Raw genomic sequence first — 10,151 nt, forward strand, 5'->3', positions numbered from 1 at the left:
AGCACATATATTTGATATTTATTTCTTTAATTTATCAATGGGTGAGATTTAGTTCGATGAATCAATAAGCCCGATAAGTTGGGAAATGGTATCACTTATAGTGTGTTGTTGATTATAGAAGGAAACCGTGTCCTAGAGATACTAGGTTGATAATGTCCTCAAGAGGAGCTCATAAGGATTGTCAAGTTAAACCCTGCAGTGGACCTAGTCCGACATGATGATAAGGTTGAGTGGTACTACTCTTGGACTAAGATATTAATTAAATGAGTTGTCAAGAACTCACTTAATTAGTGGACATTCGATATCTTAAACACAGGAGACTAACACACTCATGATAAGAAGGAGCCCAAATGTAATTTGGGATTGGTGCGGTAGTTCAATAATAGTTCTTTAGTGGAATGAATTATTATTGATAAAATTAAGTTGTGTGTTCGAAGCGAGCACGAGATGCTTAATTTTATCGGCAGACCAAAACCAATTCCTCCTCTCGGTCCCTATCGTAGCCTCTTGTATATAGAGATTTATGCCCACCACATACCCACCTTCTTACCCAACCAATAGGGGCCGGCCAAGCTAAGCTTGAAGCTCAAGCTTAGGGCCGGCTAAAGGTTGGCCTTAAGGCCGGCCAATAGCTTGGAGCCCAAGCTTAGGTGGCCAGCCACATCATATTAAAAAGGATTTTTATTAAAATTATTTCTTATGTGGATATCATAGTTTTAAAAGAGAGTTTAAAAATTAAATCTTTCCTTTTAAAAGCTTTCTACAAAAGATTAAGAAAAGATTTGAAATCTTTCCTTATTTGTAGATTGAAAGGAGATTTTATTTTTAAAAAAAACTTTCCATTTTAACCATGATAATAATTTAAAAGAGAAGTTTAAAAATTAAATATTCTCTTTTATTAGTTTCTACAAAAGATTAAGAAAAGATTTGATATCTTTCCTTATTTGTAGATTGAAAAGAGATTTTAATTTTTTAAGAGATAACTTTCCTTTTGGAAATTATCCACATGTTTAAAAGAAGAATTTTAATTTATAAAATTTCCTTTTCATTAACCACCATGAAGGGAAAATTATTGGAGAAATTTTTTATAAATTTCGGGAGACAAATTAGGAAGTTTTAATTAATTAAAACTCTCCTTGTTTATAGCTTGATGGTGGTCGGCCATGTAAATTGAGAATAGGAAAATTGTTTTTAATTAAATAAATTTTCCTTATCAATGGAAAAAGAATTAAGGAAATTTTTATTTAAATTTCCTTATTTGCTAAGGCCAAGGATTATAAAAGAGAGGGTAGAGGTGCCTTCATGGGTGAACAACTCTATTATTCTTCTCCTCTATTTTCCTCCTTGGTGGCCGGCCCTAGCTTCTTCCTCTTCTCTTCTTCTTATGGCCGGCGGCAACCTCTCTTGGAGCTCTTGATGGTGGCCGGTTCTAGCTAGGAGAAGAAGGAGAGAAAGATGGTTTTGTTTCTTGCATCCCTTGGAGCTTGGTGGTGGTGGCCGGACCTCTACTTCTCTTGGAGAATTGTGGTGGCCGAAACTTGTAAGGAAGAAGAAGGTGCTTGGTGGTTCTCATCTCGGAAGATCATTGCCCACACAACGTCCGAGGTTAGAAGAGGAATACGGTAGAAGATCAAGAGGTCTTTTAGAAGGTATAATTAGTAATTTTTCCTTTCCGCATCATGCTAGTTATTTATGGAAATAATACCAAATACAAGAAGCTTATGATTCTAGAATTTCGAATATATTTTTCGATGTTGTGTTCTTTTATTTTTTCTTTTCCTTGTGATTTGATTGTTCTTTTCGGTTAACCTAAAGTTATTTTAGGAAATTAAATATTACCTTTCTATAAAAGGTTTTGTCTAGTCGGTGGTGGTTGCTCCCATATCCAAGAAGGCCATGTGCCTCGCCACGTCAGTACTGGGAACCAATTATGGAAATTAATATTTAATAGAATTAATAACTTAAGGTGATTTGGGTCGAACGTGTTAAGTTCCGCAGGAGACCCAAGTCAAAACCTAAAAGAACGAATAGATTAAGTTTTGGATCAAACGTGTTAAGTTCCGTAGGCGATCCAAGTTTAATTTAAAAGAACACATGGTAGCTAGGAAAAGGTTCAGACCTTTGTACAAAATTTTGTACAGTGGAACCATTAGGTTTTCCGAGTAGCAACCAACAATTGGTATCAGAGCTAGGGTTTTGCCTCTGTGTATTTGGTATTAGTTTAATTATGCACATGTCATACATAATTTAGGCAGGATAATAGTAGGATGTGCTAACTTTGTGGATGCAGGATCCAACTATTATGACTTATAGTTTTATGTGTGTGATTGGACCCTTGGACATGTCAAGGGCATTTATATGTGTGCATGATTGTATTATAAAATACAGCAGGAGCTGTATTTAGTTTTATTAGGATTTTATTTTTGATCTAGATACATGTACATTCCTTTTATGGAATATAGGATCAAAATTGTAAAATTCTATTTAAGTCGCGGATTGAATCTTGCAAAGCATGGAACCTTCTAAGGACCAGAGGCGCAGCGGAACAAGGAGCAAGATGGATGCGACAGCTAGACCCGGTGGCGGTGGCCAAATATGGCAGCAGCTTGTGGTGACAACACACGGAGGACAACTAGAGATAAAAGTCATAATAGTTGAAAATTAGATTTTCTATTTATTGCTTTTATATTGTGTTGTGTGTGCATGTTAGTTTACAAGTTTAGTAGGCTAGCATAATTAAAATTCCTCATTAATAAATAACTAAGTGGGAGAGGGATTTTTAAGTAAATCCCATGGTCTCCATTACTGGTTTGTAAGTGATGCAAACAAGCTTGTGCGTTGGCTCTGAGTGCCTTCCTCCATAATGGATGAGCTAGTTTGCAGATCACTAGAACATACTTCCATTTTTGGATGACTATAGGAAGTTAATTAAGAGCGTGTGATCTTCCCCAACGGAAGGGGCATAATCTTATTAATGGACTTAGTGTCAAGTAATGGTATACACTTAGACACATCTAATAGTATCCTCCCCATCGGAGTCACTGTTATTATTTGTGTGACCAAATGAAACCAACTATTAATTTGTCATAAAACTAGGTTGACAAGATAATAAAATTAAAGGGTTAAAACCCCTCTTACAAATGATTGATTTTGTATACGTCCACACTAACGTGGCATACAAAATTAACGGTGTTTGAGATAATTTTATTTGTCATAAAGTTATGTTGACAAGATAGTTAATGGGTAAGACCCTCCTCTTACAAATGTTGATTTTGTATACGTCCACACTAACGTGGCATGCAAAATTTACGGTGTTTTGAGGTGTTGGTAAATTTAAAAAGTATTGTTAGAGGAATCAATATTATTTTAAATTTAGAAGTCTTGACCAAATATTTGATTAAAGATAGACCAACTATTAATTTTATTCGTCATAAAGTAAGGTTGACGAGATAATAAAATTAAATGATAAAATTTCCTTTTTGAATTTGTATACGTCCACACTAACGTGGCATACAAAATTCATGGGGATTTTTAAGGAGTTGGTCTTAGCCAAATATTTTTGTGATTCTTAGGATGATGGTCAATCCCTAGCTGATATACTTTAGGATAGACTTAGTGGTCCCAATTATAATTGATTGGAAATAGGATTTGGACATTAAGGTAGACTGTCCTCTTAGAACTAAGAACAATATAGGTGTATTTTATTCATTAGTTGAAACATGTTTAGTGGCGTTATCTACCAGAACCTGGAGTGTAGATATGGATGCCATTAATCATGTCTGCAATTCATTGCAGGGTTCCAGGAAACCCGACAACTAAATGAAAATAAAAACACCGTCCACATGGGCACTACTGTAAAAGTGGCAGCCGTTGCAGTGGGAGATGTTTATTTTTTGATAAAAATAAAACATTGATTTTTGAGTAATTGTCTTTACGCACCAAGTTTAGAAAGAACTAGTTTTCAGTTTCTAAACTATTCAAAGAACATGATATTCTGCCTCTTTTAATAACAAAGTTGTTATTAAGAAAAAGAGGGAAGTTATCTGCTCTGGTATGTTGGTTGGCAATTTATAAATCCAATAACTCTTACGATGCAACAAATGGAAATTAGTAACACATCTTCTAACTTTAAGAGAAAGTAACCTTCGGAAATGAACCAATTATATCTTTGGCATCTAAGGCTAGGTTATATTAACTTAAGTAGGATTCATTGGTAGCTGATGAACTTTTGGGTTCATTAGTAGTGGAAATCTTTCCAACCTGCGAGTCTTACTTGGAAGGAAAATAACCAAGAAGCTTTTAAGTCCAAGGGGTATGGAGTCAAAGATATGTTGAAATCGGTTCATTCTGATTTGTGTAATCCTATGACTATCCAGACAAGAGGTAGTATTGAATATTTCATCTATTTTATAGACAACTATTCAAGATACAAATAAATTTACTTAATGTACCGCAAGACTAAGTACTTTGATTAGTTCAAAGAGTGCAAGGCTGATGCGGAGAAATATTAAAGTAAATGTCACTATGGTAAGATCTTAGTGGCAAGTACCTCTTGGGAGAATTTAGGAGTCACTTATCAAAAGTAGGGATTCAATCCCAACTAACTGCACCTGGTACACCCCAACAGAATGGTGTAGTAGAAAGAAGGTAAAGGACTCTTATGAAATAATTAGATAGATGATGAGTTATTTAGAAAATTACCAAATTTGTTTTAAGGATAAACTCTGATAACGAAAGTGAACATAGTACCTTCCAAGTTAGAACTCTCTACTCATATAGAATTGCTGAATAGGTGAAAACCTATTTTGAAGCATATTCGGATTCAGGTAATCCAGCACATATGTTAAAAAGAGACAATGATAAGTTGGATAGGAGTTCACTTGTTTGTAAGTTATCCTAGATAAACAAAAGTAGGTTTATAGTCTTAAAAATCAGAAGGTCATTGTTAGCATCAATGACTGATTTTTTAGAAAAAGACTATATAATGAACCACGTGCTCATAAGTAAATTTGTTCTTAAGGAAATAATAAAGGACATGTCTAACCTAGTACCAACTGTACAAGATGAGATACCACAAGAAAACTGCAACACGTATCACAAATTGATACACAATTACATAAAGTGTCTTGTTGTAGTGGGAGGGTTGTTATGCAACCTAAATAGGTTCATGTTTTGGGAGAGTTTTTGGACTCGATCCCTGGAGGACATGAACCTGATCTCCGGTCATATGATGAAGCACTCCAAGATAAAGATGCAGCATCTTGGCAAAGAGTAATGAATAAAAGAATTAGAATATATGTATTCTAATAAAATCTGGAAGCTTGTAGAATCACCAAATGGTGTAAAAGCCGTTGGGTGTAAAAAGGTCTATAATAGGAAAAGAGGGATAGACAGGAAGGTAGTAACTTTCAAAGCAAGGCTTGATGAAAAAGGAAACTTTTTCACTGGTAGTCATGCTTAAGTCTATCCGGATTCTTTTATCTATTTGGCAAGTGGATGTCAAGACAGCATTCCTTAATGGAAGTCTTGAAGAAAACATCCATATAAAGCAACCAGAAGGGTTCATTGCAAAGGGCTAAGAGCATCTTGTGTGCAAGCTCAATCAGTCTATGGACTGAGGCAAAGCTTCAAGGTCTTGGAATATCCGGTTTATCAAAGTAATCCAGATCTATGGATTTAGTAACCGGATAAGTCTTGTGTATACAAAAGATGTGATGGAAACGTGGTGGTATTTTTTGTACTATACTTAGATAACATTTTTGGTAGTTGGAAACAATATCAAAATGTTGTCAGAAGTAAGGGTATGGTTGTCCAAACAATTCGATATAAAGGACTTGGGAGAATGTATATATTCTTGAGATCAAAGTAATAAGGGATCGCAAGAAAAGAATATTTATCCCAAGCTTCATACATTGGAAAAATCCTTGTTCGTTTTAAGCATACAAAACTCCAAGAAAGGTTTCTTACCTTTTCAGGATGGAGTAACTTTATCTAAAGATATGTCTCTGTAGACATCAAAGGAGATAAAGGAAATATAGGCAGTTCTTTATGCTACGGTTGTTGAAAGCCTAATGTATGCTATGCACGAGATCAAAAATCTGTTTTGCCAAAGGCATAGTTAGCAGATATCAAAGTAACCCTGGACAAGGACAGTGGACTGCAGTAAAGCATATATTGTAGTACCTTAGAGGCACTAGAGATTATATGCTAGCTTACAAGACAGTTAATTTGGTCCTTGTGGGTTGCATGGATTTTGACTTCCAATCGGATAGGGACAATAATAAGTCAACCTCGGGGTTTTGTGTTTACTTTAGGAGGTAAAGTCATAGCTATGGAAGAGTGATAAGCATAGGTGTTTTTCTGGACTCCACCATAGAAGCTTAATATATGGCAAGCCTCTGAGGTAGCCATAGAAGCTGAATGACTCAATAACCTCAAGATAGACTTATATATGATTTCTGGTTTGTCCAAAGATTATTACAATTTATTGTAATAATATTGGTGCAGTAGCAAACTCGAAGAAACCATAAGTCTATAAAGGCAAGTAAACACAAAAGAGCGCAAGTACCACCCAATACGAGAAATCGTATAAACGAGGAGAAGTTGTTGCTGCCTAGATTGCATCAGGTGATGACCTATAGATCCTTTCACCGAGGTCTTTAAGGCAAGAGCTTTTGATGGACATGTTGAAAGGTTAGGAATCAGATGTATAGCAGCAGATATAGCAGCTTAGTCTTTTAGTATAAGTGGGAGATTGTTAGAGTGTATACTAAAAGCCTAGCTTTTGGTATAAACATTTATCTAGAAATAAGAATCACATTGGTCAAATGTCTACATTTGTGATAAATGTAGTTGTTCAATTAATTTATATTGTAGATAACATGGTGTGTGGTGTCACACACAGAGGATCATGTTATCAGTACCTTATAAATTATAAACAGTAGCTCACGACCAAAATGGAAAGGAACAAACCATTAGAAGGTCGAGTGTAATTAGGTATCAGTCTTGACTGTATAATTACACTAGTACACTTAGAGTGTATTGAGTAGGACCATTTGAGGTCGTTTCTTTTATACTGACTTTATAAAGAAACAAAGACCTCGGTTATTATGGAAGTGTGTGCTCTTAATCCTAATATAATAACAAGCACATATATTTGATATTTATTTCTTTAATTTATCAATGGGTGAGATTTAGTTCGATGAATCAATAAGCCTGATAAGTTGGGAAATGGTATCACTTATAGTGTGTGTTGTTGATTATAGAAGGAAACTGTGTCCTAGAGATACTAGGTTGATAATGTCCTCAAGAGGAGCTCATAAGGATTGTCATGTTAAACCCTGCAGGTGGACCTAGTCCGACATGATGATAAGGTTGAGTGGTACTACTCTTGGACTAAGATATTAATTAAATGAGTTGTCAGTAACTCACTTAATTAGTGGACATTCGATATCTTAAACACAAGGAGACTAACACACTCATGATAAGAAGGAGCCCAAAATGTAATTTGGGATTGGTGCGGTAATTCAATAATAGTTCTCTAGTGGAATGAATTATTATTGATAAAATTAAGTTGTGTGTTCGGGGCGAGCACGGGATGCTTAATTTTATCGGGAGACCAAAACCAATTCCTCCTCTCGGTCCCTATCATAGCCTCTTGTATATAGAGATTTATACCCACCACATACGCACCTTCTTACCCAACCAATAGGGGCCGGCCAAGCTAAGCTTGAAGCTCAAGCTTAGGGTCGGCTAAAGGTTGGCCTTAAGGTGGTCGGCCAATAGCTTGGAGCCCAAGCTTAGGTGGCCGGCCACATCATATTAAAAAGGATTTTTTATTAAAATTATTTCTTATGTGGATATCATAGTTTTAAAAGAGAGTTTAAAAATTAAATCTTTCCTTTTAAAAGCTTTCTACAAAAGATTAAGAAAAGATTTGAAATCTTTCCTTATTTGTAGATTGAAAGGAGATTTTATTTTTAAGAAAAACTTTCCTTTTTAACCATGATAATAATTTAAAAGAGAAGTTTAAAAATTAAATATTCTCTTTTATTAGTTTCTACAAAAGATTAAGAAAAGATTTGATATCTTTCCTTATTTGTAGATTGAAAAGAGATTTTAATTTTTTAAGAGATAACTTTCCTTTTGGAAATTATCCACATGTTTAAAAGAAGAATTTTAATTTATAAAATTTCCTTTTCATTAACCACCATGAAGGGAAAATTATTGGAGAAATTTTTTATAAATTTCGGGAGACAAATTAGGAAGTTTTAATTAATTAAAACTCTCCTTGTTTATAGCTTGATGGTGGTCGGCCATGTAAATTGAGAATAGGAAAATTGTTTTTAATTAAATAAATTTTCCTTATCAATGGCAAAAGAATTAAGGAAATTTTTATTTAAATTTCCTTATTTGCTAAGGCCAAGGATTATAAAAGAGAGGGTAGAGGTGCCTTCATGGGTGAACAACTCTATTATTCTTCTCCTCTCTTTTCCTCCTTGGTGGCCGGCCCTAGCTTCTTCCTCTTCTCTTCTTCTTATGGCCGGCGGCAACCTCTCTTGGAGCTCTTGATGGTGTCCGGTTCTAGCTAGGAGAAGAAGGAGAGAAAGGTGGTTTTGTTTCTTGCATCCCTTGGAGTTTGGTGGTGGTGGCCGGACCTCTACTTCTCTTGGAGAATTGTGGTGGCCGAAACTTGTAAGGAAGAAGAAGGTGCTTGGTGGTTCTCATCTCGGAAGATCATTGCCCACACAACGTCCGAGGTTAGAAGAGGAATACGGTAGAAGATCAAGAGGTCTTTTAGAAGGTATAACTAGTAATTTTTCCTTTCCGCATCATGCTAGTTATTTATGGAAATAATACCAAATACAAGAGGCTTATGATTCTAGAATTTCGAATATGTTTTTCGATGTTGTGTTCTTTTGTTTTTTCTTTTCCTTGTGATTTGATTGTTCTTTTCGGTTAACCTAAAGTTATTTTAGGAAATTAAATATTACCTTTCTATAAAAGGTTTTGTCTAGTCGGTGGTGGTTGCTCCCATATCCAAGAAGGTCATGTGTCTCGCCACGTCAGTACTGGGAACCAATTATGGAAATTAATATTTAATGGAATTAATAACTTAAGGTGATTTGGGTCAAACGTGTTAAGTTCCGCAGGAGACCCAAGTCAAAACCTAAAAGAACGAATAGATTAAGTTTTGGATCAAACGTGTTAAGTTCCGCAGGCGATCCAAAATTTAATTTAAAAGAACACATGGTAGCTAGGAAAAGGTTCAGACCTTTGTACAAAATTTTTGTACAGTGAAACCTCTAGGTTTTCCGAGTAGCAACCAACACTACCTGCCAATGATACTAATTTTTAGTAAAAGCAAAAAACTGTAAGCACATATTAGATAAACACAAGAAAATTACGATATAAATTGAGTTGTGCATGATTCTAGTTCCTTTGCATATGCATTCTTTATCTCCAGGTTTAACAGTCTAAGTATGCACTTTGTTTATCTGTATCTATATCCTAGGAGAATAGCCACAAAGATATTCAAGCATAATTCATAATTTTAGAGATAAACTAAGGATTAAAAAAAAAGTGACATAGGGGCATTGTTTTGAAAAGGTTCCAATCGCACAAGAATCATTCGGGCTAGAACAATCTAGATGGTTAGATTCTAAGTCATGCTCAAGTTGGTATTACTTAGATAAAACTATTTTTCCAAACAAACAAACAAGAGAAGATTATATATATATAGCTCAGAACAATATTTGTAATTTTGTTATATAAATTGGCATTGGTTCATTGACATGAATCATTGAGTTATGTTTTTTTGTGTATTATCTATATCGCTTAGATTCTTTTACAACATATGTACATGATGTTGAGAATTATTTATGGTAGTTTAAATTTTTGTTTATAAGATTGATGAAGTTGATTAATTGGATGCAGTATATGGTATATGTGAATTTATTTTTTCATGCCATGATATTATTAGCAATATAATTATTTTAAAAAATAATGATAATGAATCACATGTTATGTAGTGACTCGACGGCATATTGCTCACATAAGCTTTGAAAACCATGCAGAGAATTTTGTGTAATACCTTACAGATTAGTTACAGTATGAAAACCTCGCAGATTTAAGTCACAAGGAAATCTTTC

This window comes from Zingiber officinale, chromosome 6A (genome assembly GCF_018446385.1).
Source record: "Zingiber officinale cultivar Zhangliang chromosome 6A, Zo_v1.1, whole genome shotgun sequence".
NCBI classification, from domain to species: domain Eukaryota; kingdom Viridiplantae; phylum Streptophyta; class Magnoliopsida; order Zingiberales; family Zingiberaceae; genus Zingiber; species Zingiber officinale.